The sequence below is a fragment of the Struthio camelus genome, chromosome 8 (genome assembly GCF_040807025.1).
Source record: "Struthio camelus isolate bStrCam1 chromosome 8, bStrCam1.hap1, whole genome shotgun sequence".
NCBI classification, from domain to species: Eukaryota; Metazoa; Chordata; class Aves; order Struthioniformes; family Struthionidae; genus Struthio; species Struthio camelus.
This window is the reverse complement of record NC_090949.1, coordinates 13,461,339-13,487,617: the sequence shown is the minus strand read 5'-3', so window position 1 is coordinate 13,487,617 and position 26,279 is coordinate 13,461,339. Positions and strand designations below refer to the sequence as shown.

The window sequence follows — 26,279 nt, the reverse complement described above, 5'->3', positions numbered from 1 at the left end:
CCAGCTGGCTAGCAGTACGCACCAGATAATAATTCAGACCAACGCTACCGGCTTGCGATGATAAAGGACGGCCGCATGGCAAAGGCAAACCCATCGCGAATAGATTACAGCGCCATCCGCATCCGTACGGACCCATGAGTCACGCCGATTTGGAAAATACTTTACAAATGCTAGCAACGGCAGGCAACCGTTTTAATTAGATATGGCCTAATTAAAAAAGAATAGAGGCTTTTATAGTTCATGCCTCCCCAGTGTGCACTAGTGATCCCCACCGTTTGGCAAACCGGAGAAACGTTTGTATTATTTAATAAGCATAATGTTATCAGTAGGGCTTTAATGCAGGACGTAATGCGTGGGCTCTGGCTCCCCAGCCAAAACGTGGACGGGTCAGCACGCAAGCTCGCTCGGGAAGTTCACAGGCATTTCAGATCTCTAAACGAGATCTCAAAACGCCTCTAAACGAAACAAAATACGCATGAGGAATAGACTAAACCTTCTGGGTGTTTATTAAGCCGTAAGTCGGAGGAGGGCAGATTGATTCAGATAGGGGAAAAATTGGCCTAAAGCTCCAAAGCAAAACCTCGGGTTGGTGAGCTGCTCCGAAGGCCTGGAGCGACGGGGAGAGGAGAGCCACGGCGCGGAGCCCCTCGCGCCAGCCCGGCGCCCTTCCCGAAAGGACGCCAGCGGGGCCGGGCCGCCCGCCTGCCCTCGCCCCCCGCGGAAGGGAGGAGCGCCGCGCTCCCGCGCCGCGCGCCGGCGGCAGAGCCGGTGCCCCGCTCCTCCCCGCCTGTTGTCGCGTGAGGCCTCCACGCTGCCGGGAGAGGAAGCAAAACATACCACAAGAAGGGCGCTTCCCTGTAGCGCCTCTGCTCTAGCCAAACCCAGGAAATAATGGAAATTACAGTGGGGCCGGGGCTAGCGACTTTGAGTACGCTTTGCATTTCTGTTATTTCCTGCGCTTTTCACAGGAAAACGTAAAGTCAGAAGGAAGTTAAGCCTGCATATGTTATCATGGCGGCATTAAAATAGTAGCAGCTTCTCCTCTCCCTGTTGATATCTCGCCCGACGGTTCAGCGAGCGACCCCTCGGAGGGAGCGGCAGCCGTGCCCCGGCGCTGGTCCCCCGCGGCCGCCTCGCCTCCCGCCTGCTCGGGCCGGGGGCGACTCGGCCGCCCGCGGCGGAGGGCGAAACGCTGCCGCTGGGGCAACTCGGCTCGTTCTCGCTCGCCCTGTCACTCCCGCACCCAAACTGCTGAGGAAGAACGGGGAGAAGAGGCAGCAGGCGAGGCGCGGGCCCCCAGGCGCTGGGACCGACACCGCCGCCGAGGCCGCCTCAGCGTGCCCCCGGCCCAGCACAGTTCACGGCAGCGGCGCGGGCTCAGCGCAGGCTGAAGATCAGATCTCGCGTTTAGGTGGCCACCCAAATCGCTGAGCTTCTTTTCGTTATGCTGCCGGGTCTGCGCACGTTAGCCAGGAAGGTCCTGACCGCGTGCAGAATTTCGGCTCCTACAAAATTCCTCACGGCTGACTTTCTGCTTCTAGAGCTAAGATGCTTTCTGCCAAAGTCAGGCTTAATTCAGCTACGTTAGTTTATCTATACGCTAAATTATCTCTACACTGGTTAGTCTTACCAGAAAGTTAGGTTATTTCAATAGAAACTACAGGCTAATTTTCCCCGGCTACACGAGCTCTCCTCAGAAAGAGAGGCCGCAGCAGTCATGACATCCGGTGCTGAAGAAACCCCAAGCGCTGGCAAACTGTTCACGCTACCAGGCTTCAGTTTTGGATATTTGTCCAGACCAAGCCCTTTTGAATTATTAGCATCACTAACCATATGTACCTGCCAGTTATTGTCGTATACTAAACATTCCTCCAGGGACAAACAGCCCTTGCCCACAGGGGCAAATAAAAGCTCTCTGACTCTGGAGTCAGTACTTCTGCTGCGAATCAGCGCTACTTTTCATAGCTCGGTATCGATTCGCCTCACACTAGATCATGCTGGGAGACAATTTACATTAAAAATTCAATTTTAAAAAAGAGACATTGCTAGGAGCAATGCTCACTTTCTAAATTCAGAGTACAACTGGGCACACATTTAAGTTCAAAAAGATACCTAATTCGTTAAAGACAGTAGGAAATCTTCTGCCAGCTACATAACTTTACACTGAAAACAAGCACAATAAAACTCCAGCAGTTTCTATCACTATCTCACTATCATAACTCATAACATTTTAGTAGCAAAAGGTTGTTCTTCTTATCGTTTTTGGCTTATTTCAACCCTTGCTGAAGTTGTTAGAAGTCATTGCTTTGCCTTGAAAAGGAAAAAGGGGTTTTGAAATAGTTCTTTCTGAGTATTTGCCTGAATTTCATCACTTCCTTCATTTAGTGAAGTGCATACATTCATCTACTTTTCAGCAACGGAGAATCAGATGGTACTTAGTCATCTGTTGCTCAAGGTTCTGCACAGACGTTACACATTGGGCACAGTCAGCCATCGGGAATATTGCCCTGCCATTAAAGTTTGTTCATTTTGTTTTCCAGCAGATAGACAGATAGATTCTGCATATCTATAAACGTCCCAGGTTACACTCTGCAGTGGTCCCAACAACTTTTCCACCCCATGGTGACCCTGTGCTCTCGGAAAGAGCCACACCAAGCACTGGGATGCGATGCCGCATACCGATAGGCAGCGGTGAGCTGTCTCCAGCCTCGGAGAGCTCACTCCGGCCGCTGGGCAGGATGCAACGCAACCAGCGCAGGAAGAGGCAAGGCTGGAGCAGAGCACAGAAGAGCTGCAGAAGCCCGCTTCTGGCCTAGCTGTGACTGCACTAGACAAACAAAAACAGTTTCTAACTGAGGACTGGGAAAAGCAGGGCGATCGGTTAAGAAATTCTGACATGGGATTTTCTTCTTCTCAGGTAATGGAGCAGTACGGAGAACAGCTTGAAGGACCTGGAAAGAAAAGCAACATGTGAGTTGCGACTAGAAGAGCAGAGCCAGGAGCTGATGGCTCTTTAAAGTTCATATTCAGCATTGTCTAAAAGCAACTGAAGGAATAGATTCATGCAAAGAGATTTTTTTCAAATACCATTTCAGAAAACTCCCCTCTCAGACAAGCTCTGTCGATCAGAAGCATATTCATACTGTTCCTCTGCATCCTGGCCTCCCCTCAGGAGCAGACCTGCCGCTGAGCCGCTGCCCTCCCCAGGTGACTTGTTTGCAAGGCTGCTCTGCCCCACAGAGAGCCGCAGGATATATTGTGCTTGGGATCTGCAGCCTTGACCTGTATTTTCCACTGCACATGAGGACGTAAGTTGTATGGCACTTGGGCAAATACAGTTTGTTGCTTTCTCTTCAGGTCATGCTTTTCATGACTCGGGGTAGGAGCAGAGCAGATGGACATGCTCACGCCTGCTCCTCACCCACTTCAGTTGCACCAAGCACCCAGTAACATAACGGGCCAAGAAGTTCTAGTGTTCATCCAAACAACTGCAACTGCTCTCAGGGGTTGTTCTGACGTCAAAGCTTATTATGAGAAGGACCTTCATATCCCATCCATACATCCACACTCACGCTAAATCAGGCAAAGCTTACCATTTGATGTGACTGCTCCTAGTATTCCCTTCCAAGCCTTCATTTGTCTTCAGTCTGTCTTCTTCAATGGGAACTTCCACCTCTCTGTCAAATGCCAGGCGGGATATAAAAGCTGTATCAGCTACCATAAATCAGCAGGCATGCCGTTCTGGCCGGCTACTCGCCTGGTCTCACTAAGCTTCGGACGTCTCTTCTGGTCACACTAGACCCTTCCCTCATTTATTATCTCACCTCACCCCAGTTCTTTAGGGATTCACATAACTCCTGGCAGGTTCTAGGGATCTCTTTGTGGCCCAGTTTGCCAAGCTGCCAGTCAGTTTGGGGACAGATGCTTGTCTCCTGTTACAAACAGGACAGCAGTGGCAAGAGCAAAGACTTTCCAGGAGGCCTGCATAGCTCCTCCATCCTGACACTGAATTATCATCCTAAAAAATACTATATTATTAAAATAGTTAAAAATTTACTTACACCTCAAAATGCTGCTTTATACATAAGCCTGTGATAGTAATTTTTTGAAATCTCTGCTAATGTACACATGTATCCACATAAAAAGGTGATTATACTCTTTTTATATTCATTTATCCTCATCCTAGTTCACTATCACTATCTGTCAGGATCCTGTCAGGAGTATAAAACGCTGACCACACTTAATGTCTAAGTTAGCTACGTCCAAGTAGTTACCAAATGCACATGTCAAGTGCTGTGCATTTCCTAATGTCAGCACCATTTGCTTAACGCATGAAAGACAAATGGACTGATTTAGGTTTTTCCTAAAAAAAACCCTAATCTTATTTCCCAGAGAGAGGAGGCGTATATTCCTGAATCCATTAAGTGAAATACGGATAAAATGATAGGATTACTGATTAAAAACAAAGACGCTATTACAAACCAGCACTACCTCACCTTTGGAATTACACAAGGATGATAGAAGGTTCTCAGAGTCTACCTTAATTAAGAAGCACCACTGAAATGCTGCTACCAACACAGCGGGACCTGCAGCAAAAATTTATTAAAGCTCCTTAATCTGGGCTACTGTATGCCATCCTTAACTAGGCTAAGGATTACTGTACTTTGCATTAAAATCAATGGGATGACTTATGTATGCATCAGCTGGAGTAAAGGTGGCAGATTATGAATGCTAACACTTATGAGAGTAAGCTGACAAATATGTTCCCACTCTCTATTCATTATCATAGTAAGTTTGGCAACTACTTGGCAGAATTATTCAATATATTGGGAGCTGCCTCATCACAGCAGTCTCCTTTGACTCAGGAGGATCTTCAGCTCTGAATTTTGTATTAACCAGTCCTGACTGGCCAAAGATGGCTCAGGAAACTACTGCAACAAATATCTGAGCTAGATATTTTCATCTTTTCATATTTTTAGCTGTTTATTAGCAGGGTAATACAGCAGTGCCATCAGGCTGTCTCCAGGACTGGATTAATGAGAATTCAGTTACGTGCTTCAGACAATTTTTCCGCATTCGTTTGCTGTACACCCCCATCGTGTGCATCCTCTGCCCTTACCTGTACGACAGTGCTCTGCACTGGAACTTATCTAAGGGTTACCATGAAGCTAACGTGGTGTTTCACTTTTTTCCTCACAAATTTAAGTGCTTCTTTTTAAAAAGGCTCCTTTTTAAGAAGGCTCCTTTTTAAGAAGGCCTCAGGCCTGATTTGCCTCTAATTGAAAATGGCAATGTTTAAACTTATGAATTATCCCATTTTAAAATCGGTAAAATGAGAGGAGCATTAAGTTATTATCTGGTGGGGAAGAAGTGAGATATTTCCACGTATTGAAAAATTTATAGGATAGCATTTCCTACCTTGTTTTACATCTGATCAAGCTAAAATTTCTTTTCTTGCCAGCCTTTTTTTGCAATATATCATCAGTCTACAGAAGTCTACAGCATCTTAGGTTAGATTGGATTTTTTTTTTACATAAATATGTTTGTATTCACCCTGCTGCTAAGAGAAATGGTTCCTGATATCAAATCCAGAGCTGAATTTAGAGTGCTGCAAATCAATACAGCAAAGGTTGAGCAGAGGCAGAAGAATATAATGCTATACAAACATCAGAACAACTCAGAAAACTATACACAAGCTTAAGAAAGGCAAATAGCACTTTATGTGCCTTCCACAGGAACTTCTTCAGTTTCTGCTTGGGAGGGAATTACTCACATACACAGCTAAAACTTATCTGTGCTGAGTTACTGCACACGTCAAAAGGTTCCTGTGCACTTTGTCTGCTTCCAGTTGTGTTGTAAATCTCTTTCGTTGGAAGGACTTTTTCCTTCCACGATTTGAAATGCTAGAAATATGTTAACACAGTAGTAAGAAGGCGCTTAACCAATGCCTAATAGAATTAGATAGGAGTTTTCCTGGTCCTGCAGGTTTCACAGAGATGTTAATATTGCTAGGGTTTTGCATTGTAAAACAGGATCAAACCAAATTCTAATATGAAGAGCCCTGCCATTTTGGAGAAATAGCTCCCTGTACAACAGCAGCACAGGATGCGCTGGATCCTCCCCAAACCAACAGCTACAGCTTGTGAAAGCTGAACAGCTCGTGAGGGTAGCAGCTACGACCGAATAACCAAGCATTCCCAATTACATATGAATCATCACAATTCTGCTAAAAATTGGAAGAAAAAAAAGCATTTGAGTTAATAAATACCAAGCTCCCCAGAAGACGTTCTACTGAAACATGTCTGTGGCTTTCATAGCCACGGACCTGAAAGACTATCTCTGAAAAAGGAATTAGCCATTTCTTCTATGATAAATATCCTTCTGCCTGAAGTAAATGGGCACAGAAACATACTGATATAAAGGGAAAATAGGTCAGTTTTCTTACAGATATTTTATGTAGCCACTTTCTATGATAAATAACATTTCTAGTGAAGCAATCTAAATCCCTGTATGGTACAGTATGTAGTCCTACCAATTTATCTGCTTTCTAAGATGAAAGACTTGAGAGACTGCATCGGATTTGATAAAATATTAATTAATGTGTAACATTTCAATTTTTGAAGTTAGCAATGGCTTAACCACATGACATTCATAACTATTAAATTATTATGCCTAAGCATGCAAGTAACAATTTTCTTTCTCGAGAAGCCCAGGAAGGCATGGCATCAGAAATGTAAACGTGTGAACCCATGGGGCAAATGAAGAGGAAAAAGAGTTCAAAATAACTTTTTTTAACTGAAAAACCTCAAAAATGCATTCTCATCTATTGTTTAAAAGGCCCACACGTAAAAGAGTGGCAAGGAGCTGGGATAGCTCTGTGCAGTGAGTGCTTTATCCACGGTGAACACTGTTTCCCTTCCTCTTAACAGCTGGCTTGCAGGAACTAAACTTAGCAGGCCTGAGGTGTAGGAAACCAGATAGCACGCTGTGTAGCTGGATAGGAAATACAGGGCTCAATGTGTTTGAGGTTAAGATTAAGCCCTGACTTCCTTTGGGTCTATTTTAAACAGTGGCAAATGATGGCATGCTTTCTTACAACAGAATGACAGATGATCAAAGGTCGAATATGATCTGTATGTCAAGCATTTGTATGAGGACCTTTCTTTGAGGGACTGGGCAGGAAGCATTTTAACGTGGTGTCTCATACTTCCGCTCATCTGTGTTTATTCAAAACATACCAGTAACTGGGCAAATCTCGAGAACTGGCGGGGGATAATCCGCTGAATAGCACAGCCTGTGCCCGCAACAGGAGAGCCGTTCGTTTGGGGGAGAGAGAGAGGAGTACCACCACAGCCCCCAAGACTACCACGGTGAGGGAAACAACAAGGCATCGTTCTTCATGAGCAAACTTTCAGCTGGGAAGCAAAGACCGAAACCTGTTAAAAGACTTCTTTACACATTCCCTATTCTGGTGGTAGCCAGGGATCACATGAGCCTTTGCAAGGAGAAGCAGCAAAACAATGTTTTGGTAACTCTGCACCTGACACCAAAACTAAACTTTCCAATCGCCATTTCAACAACAGTTTTGCCACCTGACACCGGCAAAGAGGGTGCAACACTTTGCTGTGTCTTACTGACTGCAATTTGCATGCTTCCTGTAACTGTATTATTATGTATTAGCCATGCTTTGTACTGAGGCAACCAAATGAGGACTTTTACCTTTATGCGAGGTAGAAAAACACGCAACAAAAAGAGGGTCTTTGTCCCAGAAAGCAACGGCGCAGTTAAACACTGCGGTCCTGACCTCTGCGGCGAGGCTCGCTCCCCTCCCTGGTATCGTCACCCTCCTATCTCCCGTCTAGAAACCCGCAGGACAAAAGCCTGCGTTTGAATATTCCTTTCAATCAAATCTTCCACCTCCCTTCAGGCACCGCCGAGCAGTTCCCAGCCGCCCGCCCGGGCGCCGCACCAAGCTCCAGCTCTGGTGCCCGCCGGGAACGCCCCCGTCTCCGTCGCTGCCCTCGCCAAAGGGCTGCCCCTGCCTTCACCGCGGCCAAGCAACAGCTCGCTGCGAAAGACCACTGAGATCACCTTGCTCCTCCGAAAATCCGCCAAAACAATTTATAAATTAAAATATATATTTTATTAGGCTGAAAATAAAGTGATCTGTTCAGCTTAGAATTTCTGAGGCTGCTGCTAACAGTACTTATTTTCATGAAAAGTGATATGAGCGCAGCTGTGTGGACTCTTGAAAAGCAGTATGAAGCCTGCTTCCATTATACTTTGATATTGGCTTAACATAGCAGGGAGAAATTTAACATACAGAATATAAAGCATGTATTTGAATCAGAAAAGCATTTTCTGATATGTTAGGTCAGTAAGAAATCAGGAGAGCAGTGGAGTTATTTTGGTTTTTTTTTTAATAAATCATTATAATTCTTCTATATCATGTCCTCATGATTTTAGCAGCATAGACCATTTCACTTTCCATCAGGATGCCTGCAGGAGCTGCGGGAATGGCAACACGAAGTGCCATTTTAAAATACATGCTACAGTCTAAACAGTAAGGGGTGAATATCCTCTTAAACTCCTTCTGGTTGTATGCAGAAAGATAGGTGCAATTCCCTCGTGAAAAAACTTTCTAGGCTTTAGCGGTTTTCTAAATGTTTTTATGAGCAACGTTAGACTTTATAGCTAACGTGAATGAATCGTTATGGAGAGTATGCTACATACGTCACGACACAGAAGAATTTACATATACGGCATCTCCCCGTCGTGCCACAGTGAGCAGGAGGGATCGACACAGCCCGGGCCCCCTTGCTCGGCTCCCGGCAGGTAGCTCCAAGCTCCCACCGCGCGGACAGGGGAAGCAGCCCAGAGGGTGCCTACCGGCACCAGCAGTACCTGCATACTGGCCCCCTCTGCTCAGAGTAGAAAAGCTCATCAGTGAGGCAACCATTAGGGGATAAAGATGGGAACAATGTCACATAGGGACATTAAACAAACCCAGAAGTTAGAACTAACAGCAGAGAGGTGCTAAGCAAAGTTTGTGGGCTACTGGCTGAACTACAAAAAAGTTGGGAACGACGCTAACATCCAAAGTATTCTCATTCGATGCAAAGTATTATTATTACCAGCAGAGCAGAAAAAATATTTCCAAACTATCATTTAGCGTAAAAGCAAAAATATTGTTTAAGTCAAAACTTAAGTTCCGCATTTTGTAAAAGTATATACTTTATACATTTTTATGCAGATTAATTTCAGAACAATAGTATAGTTTTTATCTTATTTTTGGAACTTTCAAAGTAGCACTTTCCAGTGTTTTCAAAATTAATATTTTTATTTAGAAATTCAACATTTTCCAAGTGTTCTAACTCCCTCTTGCCTTTCTGGCTGAAAGCTTTTGCTAAAACCAAGCTAAAATCATTTATAGGTCCAGTCTCTGTAACCTATTTTCAAGCAGATCAGCCAGCTGTAATGGCAATTAAAAGGTGTGAAATAGGAAAAATACCCAACCAAATACTTCTCGAGTATGGCATAATGAGAAAAACGAGTAGCTCCGACACAGGCAGGCAGGTAGGTGACAAGGGTAAGGTGACATAGATCGACAGAGGGAAAGAAAAATGCTGTCCAGCAGCTGGTGCCTCCTTATCCCATAGCTTAATGCTGTCCTACATCAGTCTGGCAGCAGCAGCATCTCGGTTCACCCACCACAAACCAGTACAAACAGCGTGGCTGCGGGAACAGATTCGGATTCAGACTTAAAACCTCATCAGAATTAAAGAAGTAATTCTCCCAGCTGTGAAGGAGCCCCAAAGATGCAACCAAGTCTCAGAAAAAGAGAAGACAGAAAAAAAAAAAAAATCAGATGCCATCACAGCGAAAGGCGCGACGGGAGACCAGCTGCAGAGGTCCACGGGGCAAAATCCCCTCCTTCCTTGTACCGCTTTCGGACTGGCTGGGTCCATGGCCAGCCGTACTGTGAGCCCCTCTGACAGATGGATGGAAGTGATTCTTCCAAGACACAAGACTGCAGCTGAGCTTTGACCTATATATCCATTAAAAATTGCACTCTCTATATTCACTAACCTGCCGTGCGGGTACTGTATGGAAAGACAGAAAATCCTTGTTAGAGCAAACAAAAAAAGTTGTGTTGCATTCTATACATAAAAAACAGGGCTGCAGGCAGATAAATATGTACCAGTGTTGAAAGTCCCTAGAGGATCTTTTGAGATATTAGTACTTCTTTTTTCCTTCCTTTTTTTTTTTTTTTTTTTTTAAAGAGGAAAGCAAATTTAACAGTCCTTTTAGCATTTAGACCACATTTCTGTTTGTAGGCTTTATCAATGTAGAAACTTGCCAAGAGCCTTCCGGAGCCATTTAAGATGTGATCTCCTTGCAGAGTACAAAATGGAGAAGCTTTTTTAGGAAAGTACATATTAGGGCCTTGGTAAAAGGAAAAATCATTTGTCTTAAGGATCTTCTTGTCTCAAGCAGATCAAGCTTCTTCACATTGCTTAGAATAATTCACGGCATTTTAAAGCATTCACTATATTTAAGCACATCAGACTAGATTCCTACAGCTTCACAAATGCTCGCTGCAAGTTTGTGCAAGTGACAGAATTGTCTCCACAGCCAAACGCACCGTTCTGGGTGCTCCAGCTTTGACTCAGCAGTCAGTGAACAGCAGTACAAATAAATAATGTTCTGTACAAGCGCTGGCTAGGTATTACAGGTCTGACAGGAAGACTCAGGATTTTTCTTCTAAATAGTGCTGTTAAGTATAGTCCTGGCAGGTATTTACTGTAGGAAGCACCAGGGGGTTGCAGGCTCCCTCTTGACGTGTCCCAGGGCGGCACGTGTTGTGCTGCAGGAAGCCCTGCACCGCTGTGCAGCAACCACCCTCCAGCGGGACAGCTGTGACCACCAACGTAGCACAAACTTTCTTCTGAAAAGGTACAAAAGCAATTGGAAAGGCTGAACAGCGTAAGCACTGAAGCACAGGGCTCCTGACTTCTTTTGCCAGCTCTGCCACTAACTCCATGCAAACTGCTTAATCTTCTCATTTGGGTCCCCCTCTGCTAAAATGGGAATGTTAACGTTTGTTTACCTTCCAACCCACAGACATAGTATGAGGATTAATTAGTTAATAACTCTTTAAGTGCTTTGAAGATAAAAGTGACTACACCAAATACTAATTGTTATTAACTAACGTCAGGCTAACGATGCAGATCAAAGAGTCACTTTCTGTCAGCTGTAGCAAAGCACAGGCTGGCACTCAGACCAGAGATGCATGCTAGCTAGTGAAAAATTAACAGGCTCATGAGAAAGATAAAAGGAATAAAATAAATGTATTTCCACTGGTCCATCAGAACACAAGAACAAATAAACAGCTGTGCCATTCCTGGCCTAGCAAAACCACAGCACTACTAAAAACTCAGGACCTTATTCTGCAAGCTGCTGCTTTGCACCTTGGTTGGTCATTTCCATCAGTGTGCAAAGCAGCTTCAAGTCAGTGGCAGTTCCCACTCCTACAGCTTGCTCTGCACCTGTGAGAACAATCTCATGCAGTTTGGGGCGAGCAAGATTCAAGCACAGCATGCATACGCGACATCCTAAAACTGTGCTGTGCTTTAACTTCCATGAAACTTCAGTGAGAAATCCGCACATTTACAATACATCTTTATGACAGAAGTCCAAGAGTGATTTTACATTCAGACGGCTGTCTGGATACCAGGAAAGATGAGACACATGGTCAGTCTGAGGTTTGGGATGGCCAGCTATGCTAGGACAACACACACCTCTGCCTTACACTCCTATTCTACCAAAGATAGATGGAAAAGACATAGCCTGGAAAGTTGAGACAGCAACTAAAATAACTTCAGAAGATGTTTTTCCTCTGAGCAGCTGTCCACATAAGCTCTGCTGAGGAAGCCAGGTGCAGCCTCTGAGCACCATCAGCAACTTACACCTGTGGACCTAAATCACTTGTTGCTTACAAGAAAAGACTTGGAATTCCCCAATTTCAATTGCAATTAACTCTTTTGTTGATACTTGCAAATATTTTGCAGTTCAGATACATATACAGCAGTATACATTTCTATCTTGGCATGCGTATGATTCTCAGTGCTGGAGTTCCAGATGCACAATGCAACATCTTCTGAGGCTCTTTTTCACTTTCCTGCCTCAGGTGGCAAGTTTAGTTTCGTTCCTCCTTTTTTAATGACTTCAGTGGTGGCAGAGGGTGGTAAACATAGATTTTAGGAGAAAAAGAGGATAATACTCTATAGTCCTCTATTTTAGTAACTCTTCATGCAACTGTTTTAGTCCTGGCCAAATTTTCTATTTAACTTAGCTCTCTCTCTCATAATATCGCTGTGCAAAATAAAGATTAAAATAAGCCCCATGGTACAAAGCAACACAGAAAGAAGTGGAAGACTCTGAGGAAAAGGAAGGGTTCCATTTACCTCCAAAAACCTGCAAAACCCTTTCTTTCTTTCTTTCGACTGATACATAAATGCTTTAAGCCCTGACATCGTGAATTCCTGTTGGCATAGAACTGACCCGACTGTGAGCCAAAGATGCCCTAAAATACAGCAGCCTCCCAGGCAGACGGAGGAGGGGGAAGTGCCCAGCCCTGCCACACTGGTGCGACCCAGCAAGAGAGGAGGCAGGTCCCCAGCTCTCATTTCCAGACTGCAAAGCCTGAGGCACAGCACGACGCTCGCAGGGCTGAGTGCGTGCCACGGGCACAGGAAGTCTCTTTTTTCTTTGCATTACAATGTGCTAAGCCCTTTGGAGGGTCCCTGTGTTGCACTCAGGGTCCCAGGTATCCTCCTGGGGAGGCGTGGGAGAAACTCCTCTTAAGCAGCCTCCGCAGTGGTAGTTGAGTCAGGAGAGAAGCAACCGCTGTGATTAAAATAGGTTGGGAGAAGAATTGCTGCTGAGCCCAGGCTGATTTTCAGTTGCAAGATTTTTTACACTGTTGCAGCAAGGTGGTAAAATGTATTGAAAATTAGGTATATTAAGTCATTGTTGTACAATTCAAATGCAGTAAATACCTTCCACAACTACATCTTAACACAGGAAATATGAAAGATCAAATTTCACACTTAGGTGGAAGGCTTATAGCAGTGGCTACTGCTAAGGATGCTTGATATTTTAACAGTGTTATTATCATCAAGCTTTGCTTTCACATACTTATAACCAACTAGACATGAAGTATTTGCACTTAAATTTCATATCCTGAGCTCTGACTTTGGACTGATCTGTTTTTCTAGACAACGTGGTTCTTTGTTCCTTCTAAAAATACAATGCGGAAAAAATACCTTTATTTCTTGTCTTAAAAATACACTCACCGTGATATATCTCTTCTTGAATTTTACTTAACAAGCTCTAACATGAGCTCAAGATTTCTGTTTGACTGCCAATAACAATGCAAATTATAAATATAGGTACAATCTGCTTATAACTGTGGGCAGGATAAAAAACATTTAAGCTTACAGGCAAGGGCCAACTATTTACTCCCAAGAGTTACAAAGTACCTTGCCCCATGGGCATACTGTTGCTTAATCACTTTTTACGTGGGTTCTACTTTCTCTGCAGAAATTACTGGCTATTGTTGGACACATGGTGTTGGTCTAGAAATACTATAAATCTGAAATGCTAATGTACTTTCCACTGTGTATGGAGTCCTACCAATCAAATACATCATCCCTGACTTACTTTTATCTCAAGCCAAGACTAGCAAGGGCAAAACACAGTCTTTTATTGACTTTAGAGCTCAGTCCATTAGATTTCCTGCTTTTTCAACTTCCAACGCCAATGACGGGCTAGCGGCACTGTTCTGAGTTTGAGATATTACGAGCCCAGCTCCCATACACAAGGAGCACAGCAGAGGCTGCGAACCTCCAAGGCCAAGATGCACATTACTCAACAGCTGCCTGACAGCAGGGGTAATTGCTTTTTATTTTGAAGCATATGGCGAAGGGCAGGCACAGCTAGTGTAGAAGCTTCTCCAGAGCCTCCAGGGAAGAAGAGGAAAAACACTTCGTGCTCCTTGCCAAGACATTTTAGATGCAAAATGGGGCATCAGCAAACCCGAACAGAGTGACTACACTGCTCACAGGCTGGCCATGCAAACACAGAAAATAACCATTTAGTAAAAGATTTTTCAGCAATCAATGGAAAAGCATGCAAATACGCAGTTACAAATGATATCTCTTACTACACATGAACCAGAGATGTTATTCCTTAAAGGATTAAGAATTTAGGACCTTGTAAGTGCAATTTCCAGTGCTTCTAAGGGCTCATACTTGCTAAATTGCTAAAGCATCTTCTTGACTTGGCCGGAGAGGAACACACTTCACATAACTTACTGCTCACGCAAAACACGAGTGAGAAAAACCAGCACACCTCAAATTATTTTGAACCGATCTGACACAACTTTTTGCAGTTCCAAAGAACTGGGCACAAAAGGTGCTGTGGACACAGTAGTACAAAGTCAACAGAAGTGTCTCATAATCCTCACTGACGTCATAACAGCTCTCAAGGCTGAAAGATATACAACATGATTCTTATTGTGTTTTTCATGGCCCAAAGAAAGATGCTCTCCATCTGAGGGCTAAGGCACTTCTCCATTCTCTTGCATAACCGATTTTAAATTTAAAACTTAACGTTCAACACCTGATTAGAACTGATTGGAAAATAAGACCTTGTCTCAGGAGAAAGAGTGGTGGTGCCTACCCTGGCTACAACCCCACGTCACACCAAAGCGTGGTCACTGGCATCTAGGGCAGCGGAAGAGGATTAGGCAGGTTTGTTGCGCGGAGAAAGTTTGTTGTGAAGCCCCACACAGGTCCTAGTTTCTGTAACTCTGAAGAGTAGAGAGGGCAGTGAGGAATGAGGGTGCTGACACATCTAATGAATAAAAAAACATAGTGCTGCTGCTGGTATCCCATATACAGTGGCCTACCTTGAACCTAATTACTGTGCTGCAGTAAGTTTGTGTGATACTGTGACGGATGCAGGGCTAAAACTACTAGGAAGACAGTACTGGAAGTTTAGCCAAGAATTCCTCACCCAAGTTCATTTTCCTTCTGACTCCATGAGACTTTATGCCTAGACTACAGGCTGCTTTCTTCAAGCTAGTGTTATGCATATGAAAAAGATATTTACATGTTGAAAATCCGCATAAACATGCTAAGTTTATTACAGAACAGCTCGCTGGACATTAACTGGGTACTAATCTTTTAATGCTACCGCTGATCCTTGGCCAACCTGTTGCAAGAGTAAATTGCCATTCCCAGCTGTGCCACGCTGTAAGAGGATAAACATCAGCGTGGCTGGCCCTCATGAGCAACCAAATTCCAAATATCTGCTCAATGTTTTACAGCTAACTAGAGCAATGTTAACTGAAGAAAGGATGCTAGAAGGGAATGTATGTAAATATGAACCCAGTTTGATGTTGTAGTAAGGTACTGAAAACTTAATATTGAACAGGTGAAGAACTGAGAGGCTGGAGAAGTGAATTCTGCCCGACAGCTCATTTCAGTGAGACTCAGGGATCTAAAACCCTGAAATCTGGGCCTAAAAAGACCCAGAGTTGTCTGAAAAGATGACTCTGACTCCCAGACCAGAACTTCCAGTGCTCAGCAGAGGGTGACTACAAACATTTAGAAACCCAAATGCCTCTGGCTCTTATCAGCTGCTACGCATGCTAAATTTCCACTGAAACAAGTTGTGCTCAGCACTTTTTCATGCTCACCAACTTTTTATGACACAAACGAATGCATTTTCTCTTTCAGTTTCTCCAGCTTTCATTTTCATTTGCACTTACTCTACCTTGCGCCTCCTTCACGATTTCAAGAAGGTGACGACTTCCAAGTCCCAACTGAACAACAACCCTCTCTGTGCTCACAGAAAGCCTTGGCTAAGACTTTCAGCATTTGTAAGTAACTATATCTGCCTTAAAGCGCTTACTTTTTGCACAACACCTAAAGCAACGGGACCTCCAACCTGTCTAATGCCTTTGGTCAGTACTGCAATATTAATGTTATGTAGTGATTTTAAATTCATAATGTTTTTGCCTTCTGTATATGCAAGAAAAGCATATTCTTGTTAATGAAGATAAAAAGAAGTGGCATTTAGTTATCACTCCAAGATGACAACACAGAAGAGTTCTCCATCAGTGATTTAAGTTGACATAATTGCAGAAGCCCATTGTTTACTTCATATACTATAAAACGGCCAATAATCTCCTTCACCTCTCAAAACACTCTTGCTGGTGGATAAACAATGACTTTTAGAGAACACTATTATACTATCGTCTTTCCGTTATTTAAAGCAATATAGACTAGGTCATTGTAAATAACGACAAAACGAAGCTTCTGGCTGAGACCTAGGTCTACAGAGGCAATCCTGATGCTTCCACAATCCCCCAGCACATCAAGTTCCGGGGAAACTATCAGAGGAAGGAAAAAACTCTTGCTCATTTAACATCGACAAGGGCAGCACCCGTTCCATGTCACAGGACAGGAGGGATCGTACTCCCTGCTTTCCCCTCCCCACTCCTGACATTTCAGCTGTGTCCACCCAGAATCACACAGGGTGAGTGGAGAGTTGACTATCCCCTGAACTATTTCTGTTAACTGTTCATCATTATTTCCTCCTTTCATTGTGTTACTACTTACACTATTGGTTGTCGGTAGAATTATTATCAGTGCAGACTGAAGAGAGAGCAGGGGGAGCAGAGAGACCGCTTGACAGATGACTAATGAAAATTGGGAAGTGCTAACCATGGAAAAAGTGACTATCTTTCAGAATCACTAATAAAACGGATAGCTGAACATACTGATGCTTTCCATGACTTATTTCAGAGCTAGATTAAAAGGCCAGTACTGAAGAACTTTTCTCCGTATCAGTCCTATAAACACTTTCTTTGCCCATGTTCTCTGCCCTAGAGCACCTGGTGCCACACAGAGCAGCCAAAGAGTTTCAGACCTCAAGGCAGACAGACGTCATCTGGAGTATTTTACTCACCAGCCCCATCAACAATTACTCTCTCTCCAAAGCTGGGCTGGCACAAATTCACCTTTGGCCTTCTTCCTTCCTTCTGCATGGGGAATATTTAGCCTACCCTGGGAAAAGGAGGCCAGTCTGAGAGCAGCCAAGTTACAAGATAATTACAGTAAAAGCCACACAGCCAGCCCTTCCTGTAAAAGGAGAATATCTTCTATCCTTCTGCTGATAATATCAGAACCACCAGAAGAGCCTCTCTAAAACCACAGAAAGTACTTCCTCTTGGTGACGCCTCTCACTGCATGCAGGAAGAAGGATGGTCTTGTGGCTGCCACCCAGACTTGGGTGTCAGCATCTGTGGGTGCTATTCCTGGGTGTCACTGACTTCTCTTGTGACTCTGGAAAAGTTACCTAACTTCTCTATCCACCAAAATGTCTGTCTGTTACATAACATAATCCAGTGCTGTCCTTTAACATAAATTCCATTGGAAAATGCAATGCCTTGGGATAGACAGGAAGCAGTGTAATAGTTCAATGTTTTACCTTCATGGCACTATTATTTAGTGGCATTTTAGTTCTCATCAAGGAAAATTTTCATCAGATATGTAGTGCCTTTATCTCTGAATACAAGCTGCAACACGAAGACAGAGATAACTATTTAAATTTAAAACCTATTTTATATTGCCTGAGGGAGGGAGGTGGCGAACACAACCTAAGGAAGCACTTCTCAAAGGTGAATCTACTTCTACTTGACCTTCACAGTTAGTCATTTTCAAGAAGAAACGTAGCAATGTCATTCTTCTGTGTTTCTTGTAAATCTCTGCGAGGTCTGAAAAAGAATTACTGAAAGTTTTGTATCGTTTTGCTCTAACAGATACTTCTCAAGATACTACCAGCACTGTGCATTGGCACAGGGGTCTGGTTAAGTGACATGAATCTGTGGCCTAAATGGAACAGTCAGTATGCAGGTACACGTACCTTTACTCCTAATTACTAGTGATAACACGGACTTTGACAGAGAGCCCACCAACATGCAAGAGCTTTGTGAGGGTGCTCACCTGGAAAGACCATGCAGAAGGAGAGGGTGCAGTGGCTTCATTTTTAAATATTTTCTATGGATTAAAAGCTTGATTGTTTGTATGAAAGTTTCAATCCCACGGAGACTGACAGAGGCATCAGGGAAGCTCTTAAACAATAACCTTCTAATTCCATATACTTCAAATAAAGGTAAAGATGGCTGCTATGTAAACCAGGAGTAGATACATTTCTTTGATTTTGGCATTAAAGAAAGAAATGATACTTTAAATAATTAGCCAAGCAACCTTGAATTATAACCTGTAATTAAATTCAGAGCTCCTATTCACATCATAACTCAATAGAGCGAACTTTGGGAGCTTCACCAGAACCTAGAGATAGAAATAGGCCAGGTCTAAGAGAAGGAGGTTTTTAAGATATAACTCCTTTTCCTCACATCATGTCTTTTTCTCTTCAACTCCGGTGCTGCATTGTTTTAAGGGCTGCTCTAGCAATGCAACAAATGATGTCATTCCAGAGGTTTTTTTTTTTTTTTAAATCAAAAGCACGGTATTGATCACCATTATTTACAACTTGACATCCAATTTCGAAAACAGGTCATATTACACTAAGCTATTAAGCACCAGCTTACAGGTTTCTAGTCACATTTTAGCTTCTTCGACAGAAGCGCTGTGAAACTGCCATCTAACTAGAACATTTTGCTGCCTTGCCTTATTCAAAACTTTCTGTTAAAATGATCCCATTCCATGTATTACAGTATTTTTTAAAAGTCTGGACAATTTATATTAGTTCTAATTCTGGCTTTGTTCATGGAGTTACGATGCAAAGCTTTTACTCCTGCAAGCCCTCTATGCACAGATCATTTGGAAGCCCCAGCTGCATCACTAGCATGAGTATGCCAGAGTTTAACATCCTCTGTGATCCACAGCATAGTCACTGAATATTGATGCAATTAGGCTAGAACTCCAAATATATACTAAGCTACTTAGGTCTGCTTGTCTGTAACACAGTCACATTATTTTGTTATTTATTATTTCCTAAGTATTAGCAGGTTTGTACACAATTTTGTATTTTCCTATCACACTAGGATAGGGAAAGACAAGATAAATTGTCAGGTCGTTTCACTGAAAATACAGATTACATAAAAATTAATTTCCTCCTCACCCAAACGTAAACAGAATTGTTCTCATGTTAATATCTCCTTCCAGTGAAAATCCCATCTTGTTCAAAATTTGACCATTCTCCTGCAGCATCTGTCTCAAACATGTCAGCTCTGTGCAGCCAAATTATGAAAGTTGTTTATGGGATCAATCTTTTATGCCCACTGTCTGAGCTCACAGAAGCTCCAAAACAAACATGGAGTCTAAAAGAGCAAATCAGCTTTCAGAAGTTATTTCAATTCAATAATATGAGGTATTGTTGGTAATAAAGGAGATTAGTTTTCATGATACGATTTGAGATGTTATGGTAGCCTTCCTTTTAAAGAGTTCAACTGAAAACCAGAACCAGATGCAATTAATATACTCCCCCGCAAATACATTACGCTGTTTTTCTCAGATCCTCACTCCCGAACATCACATATTCTACACAGAGACTGAACACACACTACTGCTGTGTGCATCTTTATCCCACCCAATCGGTAGGCTCATTAACATTGCCCTTAGGGAAACACTTGTTCAACACTTTGTTCAAACTCATCCTCCTTTTTGAATCATTAGACAAAATTTCCAGCAAATTTCAGACTGTCCTGCAGTCTACTGATGACATGAAGTCTCAGATAAGGTATTCAAAGCACGTAACTGCAATGGGGGGTTGCTTAGCAGCCCTTGTTTACTCCACCACTATGGCTTTTAACACCCTACAAATGATAAACCGGAAACTCAGTCATTACAAACAGAAATGTACAAAGAAATCCCCTATTTCACACTCAGCTGAGCAACGCTAAAGGCCAAAAGTTCCCCGTATCACAAAGATACAGTGCTGTCATGGGCATATAAGCAAGGAAGGAGAAGGTGGTTTTAGCTAGTCACTTACAAAGGGCCTGACTGAATGGTTAGACATAGGGCGCACATTTGAATACAGGCTGAGCACCTTCTGGCGTTTTGCTTGCAGTTCTCAATAACTGCGAATGTCATTAATGAATACCTGAGGGAATATTCATACATTTTTCATGCACAAAAATAACCTGCATGCAGAAGCCATACAGACTCTCCCTGGGTGACTCAATGTGAATAGAGCTGTTTGGAAGGAAAGGGCTTTTTAGCCCATGGAACTGGCCCGCAAGAGAGCGCAGGATAGACATTCGGGAACAGGAGTTTCAGTTGATTTAGGTTAAGTCATTTCATAAGCCCTACAATTACTGGAGGACACAGAAGGTTCTGAATATATCCTGCTTTAGTGCTTGAAATAAATCTTTTTTTACAGGTGTCTAGCAACAGTTTTAAGATACCGTAAATCAAACTTGCCTTTTTAACTGCATAGGAAAAACATCAGACACATTCTTAGAAAAAAAGCCATTATAAATTGACAGGAGATAAGCAGTCTAAAGACAAATATTGAAATGTCTATATGTACATAGATACAGCTGAAAGGCTGCTTCAGTCTTTCAGCTTGTATATGTTCTGGCAGATGTTCATTTTCTCTGTCTCTTAAAATGAATGCTTTTTAAAGAAAATGGCATATAGCACCATATAGAAAGCAAACATGAAATCTTACTCAAAAGGCCCCAAATCCTTTGGCATCTCTTCTTTGTCTCCATTATAGTTTTTAAAGTTTTTTTTTTTTTTTTAAACTAGGAGCTTAAGTCCTGGCATATTTATGTACTGAGATACAGTTGCCAACTGAAGTTCAACAACATGAGATAAGGCCGGAGTTTAACCTTGAACACTGCAAATTTCCTAGCTGTGTCATTTTAAAACAGTTTAATGAAATATTTACTACTGATTTGAACTCTAATAAAAGATAACTCTGAGGCTGAACTATGCTTCTATAATTAGCTGCTGATGCATCAGAAAATGTATACTGCTCCTCCATGAAAAATAGCTGAAATATGTAATCCAAAAAAAAGTAACAAATAATACTCTCTGGCAGATCAATAGCTATAAAAGTATAACTGACAAAAAGTAAAGTCACCTTACAAGCTGTTTCTCTTGTTTTGAACCGGATTGATCACTGTCTATGTGCAAGAGGCATCGACCCCAGCTCTTAAGTGCCAAACACAATGAGAATTGTTCAATTCCAGGTAACCAGCTTCACATACAGCGCAACCAAGTGGAAGAGTTTGGAAAAGGGAGCAGCTGCCCGGCCTAGCACCTGCAGGGGGACAGAGACCACCTGTTTTGCCTCCACCTAAGGAAGGCCAGCAGCAGCTCTGTACCTCTGGTGGGCTCCCGCTGTTCTCTCAGTCATGCTGCACAATTAAGAAAGCAGCTCTGATCAATTTTTTGACTCTCTGGCCATTTTTATTTAGCTTAAATAGTAGAAACGTCTAAGGGAAGAGAATGTAACCTCCAGTTCTTCAACTCCCATGGAGTTTCAAGTGTCTCTGAGGCACAAGCAACAACCCTGAAACCTAGGGACGCCAATGCCTTCCTGTCTCCTTAACAGTGAACTGAGTTTCTAAAGAAAAGTTTTGCAAATCTGGGCTGTAACGAGGCTAAAGGAGGTTTCGATGCCCCCCTCTCTTTCTGCTTGTCCACCCCTTCTTCCCACCTAAAGACAGACCTCAAGAGAACAGAAGCCTTACAGACACAAAACCTTCCAGGGAAAGGGCATCTCGGGAAGATTCAAGTGCGAGGGGAAGGTGCTGCCAGGGAGATTTGGGGAGCAGAAAGGCTCCTGAAGAGAAAGGTGCTCTGTCTGCCGTTGTTCACCATTCATACTCATGTGAAAGATTCAGCTTCTGACTATATCCTGTGCTGTAAATTTGATGCAAGAGGAGAACTAATATCCCTCATCCCATGACATCTACTGGCAGTGGAGGTCTCCCTGAACGCCTCTAACCCGGGTCCTTGAATTTTAGCCTAAGAAAACAGCTATAACAGTGAGAATGCAGCTCACGCGCCAGCCCCATCCCAGCCCTCATCTTCTGCTGAGGCTCTCACTCAGCACTTGTTTGGGTTATTTGGAGTCGGGGAAATGTTTGTACTGTGACCACCTCTCCCTAAGGGAACATATGAATTGAATTCAAACAAACAGTTGAAAACCCATCAAGTACATGAACTTCTTCAAGTCCAGACACTGAGAATTTCAAAATTCAAGCTCAGTTATTTGGGAGGACAAAACATTGAGAACTAACCTTCTGAAAAGCAACTTCCAAACAAAACAACTAGGGTAAAGCCCTCAACTGTGGGAGCCCATGAGCCCTACTAAAGGCACTTTTTTTGGTTGAGTGTTGGTAATTTTTATTTAAGGTTCGTGCTTGACAGTTGCATTATAAATCCCTTGAGTGTTTACACTTCAAATATTGATGAGATATACTTGAAAGTTAAACAAAAAGCCTGTAATTACAAGTTTCAAATAGCTGCACAGAACAACAACTTCTGGGGATAGAGGTGCCTAGAGCATTGGCTTCTTACCATACATCCTTCATGGCAAATTCCAGCCCTGATATCTTGAAATTGAGTAAACCACATGAAAGTCAACTTCTAGCATCTGGGAAACTTCCAGAACTTTTGGTATTTGGGATCTTGGATAACATTTGACTTATTTCTTATAGCACAATGGGAAATTTAGGGAGCTGAACATAAGAATTACTCAAAGGCAATTTACATAGTGTATTTTATATTAACACTTAACTAACAACAGTGAGATATCAAATTATTCTCTGAAACTTTCTCATGAGAAGTTACTATGATTGGCCATGAACATTTCAGCCTAGAATGCTTATTTTAGCCTTTACCTTTGTGGATGTACAGCTTTTAGTCTCTGGACTGTTTAGCTCAGGCATCCCGGTTGCTCAAAATCTAGCAGAAAATTGAAATAAAATCAAGATCCTCTTGATGAAACATGCTATCTCACTGTCTGGTAAAGGACAGCAATTAGAGGTCTCTTATCTTTATCCACGGTTATTTCAATCCTAAGTGACCTACAATAGTAAAGGATTGTATGTGGTATGTGTTTCAACAGATCTGATTTATTCTATTTTTAAATAGTGTCTCAAGCAATAGGAATCCCTTGGGGAGATTTCTGCATTGTCAGGGAAATTTTTCTGACCTTCAGCCTCAGATTTCATTTGCTCACTTCCATCCTCTCCTCATCCCCCCCAACCTACACCACTCATCAACCTTCCATCTCGCTACACCCTCAGTGTGCTCAGAGATTAATGACTATGAACTGCCTCATCGGCTCCTGCACAGCCAGGTATTTCATGATTCCGAAAGATTTTCTCCAAATCATTTACAATTAGTAGCCTCCTTAAAAAAAAAAAAAAAAAAAAAAAAATTAATCCTCTCTTTGAGCTTTCTTTGATTTCCTGACTCTTCACTCTCACTGGGAACCTTGCTCTGAATACAGGACAAGAGACAAGTCCCATCAGAGCCATACATCTTAAAGAGAGTAACTTGCATGAAAACCTTTTATCTGCTGCCTGCTCAGGTACCAGAAAAAGGAACAATAAAAACGTTAGATGTAAAGACTGAAATAACAGGCAAAATATTGAGAGAGCGCCTGACCCTGCCAGGATCTTTCTATCCAATTAATTCTCTTGCTATACGTGTTGTGGGTATACATGCACATACGTATAAACAATACATACTCCACACACGCTGCATCTCTGCGTGGTGCATGTATTAGTCTTCCCAGACTGTGCAAGGCAGCGGCGAGCTTCTCCCAGCACAGGGGGGACATCTGCTGGGAGAGCCGCGTAACTACCAGCAGCTTTTGGAGGCGTTTTTGTACAAAATATGACTTTGAAAAACCAGAATGAGCTACTGCCAAAAGCAACATCAAGAGTAAACCACTTCCTCCGCCAGAAGAGCATAAGCACACAGTCTCGTGGGGCAGCATGTCTCGCTGCTCCTCGGGGCCGCCCGGGCACCGGGAGAGCTGAGGCCTCGCCGGTGTCACCTCTGCACCCCCATCACCCTTCTCAGCTCACCCCCAGGCACTGGGTCTCTACAGTGCTGTCTAAACTCCTACATGAAAGCCCCAGTGTAAGAGCTCAGCATCATCACCTGTAACTAGCATCAGGATGAACAACGAGAACACAGCAAGACGTCCCCATCTATGTGTGTTCACGAGGGGCAGAGAGTACGTGCCACAGTGAGAAGGAAGTTCCTGCAACCAAAATGATTAAAATATTTATGCCTGTAGTTTTCTGCTTCTCTTTTCCTTTATAAAGGAGGTTGCTATTTCAATGCCATAGATGTTCTCCTTAAGAGATTAATGTACAGAATCCTAAATGGTAATGTTAAGAGATTGCCGTAAAGGAGTGAGAAACACTGCTGCCAGTTAAAAATAAATTTAAAAATGGACTAAAAAGAATAATCAAACAGAAAGTCTTTCTCTTTTTACAGATAAGAGACTGTCTTTAAGTTTAATATGAATTTATCCAAGCAGGCAACTTTTGCAATCAACTTTTATTCCAACATGATTGCTTTGCTGCCTGACACAAGCATTCTTCACATATTATTACCTGATGACACTTAACTAACAGAACATCTCTGCAGATAAAGTTTGTGTTATCTTAACAAGTGTTATTGTGGGTCAAGGTCTTAATTTTTAATCAGAATATTATGATTATTTGTATCACAGCAGAGCCTCAGGCTACTGCCGAACCCTCACAGCATGATGGACAGCCCCACAAAGCTTAACACCTAACAGACAGGAAAGAAAGTGCAAGGAACAGAGAGACACAGAGAAACGACATGCCTAGGGTCAGTGGCAGAACCGAGATGAGACTCTCCATCTCCAGACTCCTGTATCTACAGGATCACACCACCCCCTATCAAAATGTCAAGACTGTGGAAAAGATAATGTCTTCAGATTACAGTCAGGTAAATGCCTCACAGTAAGGTATGGATGTTCACTAGTACTCTGCAGGGACAAACAAGAATACTGAACAAAATCTCCATTATCTCTTTTTCTCTAGGATGGAGAACAGAAAACGGAGAAACAACCTAAAATTAGATGCTCCTCATGGAACCAGTGAGCAGTATTTGATGTCCAAGCCAAAAAAATGTCAAGGGGATGGCAGCGTCTTTGAACAATTCAGAATTAAGGAGAAATGCTCCTGCTCCAGCTCAAATTCCCTGTGGAGAAACACTACCCGGCACCAGCCTTTTTCTCTGTGCTGCACAGTAGCCCATCTTGCACCAAACTCGGGCTGACTGGCAAAAGCAAAATCAAACATTTATGAGTCAGATGTATCAGATGTGTGCACTATCACTCATTCAGTAGTGCAGACGCTCTAGTGAGGGTGAGTTACAACAAAAAAAATGCACGTCACTGCTGCCAGAGGCAGAAGGCTTTGTGCGGGCAAATCACAGAGTTCTGAGGAACTCTGGAGTTTTCCACTCACATAGCACAACCTGACTCTAGCGTCTCTCATTTTTCCTAACCCATTAAAAACAATCATCATGTTTGTAACCATAAAGGTAGCTAATGCTGATGATTGGAGTGTCAGAATCTTGTTACCCTTCTTTATCACCCAAAATTTGCAATCACATCTTTCTTCCCTAGTGAAGCCTCTGCAAAATCTGTACGGCTACCGAGAAATAAGAAGCTGCAGATTTGGGAAAGGAATGCTAAAACATAGGTCTTCCCTATGCTTGAAGAAGCATGGAGGGCTTGTTTGCAAAGGAAGGTTATACCAGCATATAAAAAGCTTTGAAGAAGAATCAATGTAACAGAGATACAATCTGACCATAGGTTCTCTTATTCCAGTTCAATTCCTGCGTCTATGAGAGAGATTTGAGCTATACTCAAAGCCATTCTGATATTATTAAGAACATTCTACCATTTTAGGTTATCAACAGTATTGCAGCAAAAGTTCCTGTACAAACAAGCTGTGCTGGAGAAAGAGGTAAGGTAAAAATTGAGGAGTGCATTCCCTTTCAACCTAGGATGAGACCTGCAAGAGGTTTCTCTAGCAGCTCAGAAAGGCTGGTAGCTTTGAAGTGACACCAAACAATAAACTTGTCCGAGAAGAAAACTATAAATACAAAAATATTAAGAATAAACTACAAATGATGAAACACGAACAAGAAAACAGGCACACATGTACT

General features: G+C 42.8%; 2 long non-coding RNA genes across 2 annotated transcripts; one reads left to right on the top strand and one right to left on the bottom strand.

The window, feature by feature from the left end:
- Positions 1-858: 858 nt before the first annotated feature.
- LOC138068034 (uncharacterized) lies at positions 859-17,242 on the bottom strand. Its single transcript, XR_011142558.1, has 3 exons — positions 17,041-17,242; positions 3,594-3,677; positions 859-2,951 (listed from the first exon to the last, which is right to left on the bottom strand). It is a non-coding gene; the product is annotated as an uncharacterized lncRNA (long non-coding RNA).
- LOC138068033 (uncharacterized) lies at positions 15,714-26,279 on the top strand. Its single transcript, XR_011142557.1, has 3 exons — positions 15,714-15,949; positions 24,808-25,049; positions 25,145-26,279. It is a non-coding gene; the product is annotated as an uncharacterized lncRNA (long non-coding RNA).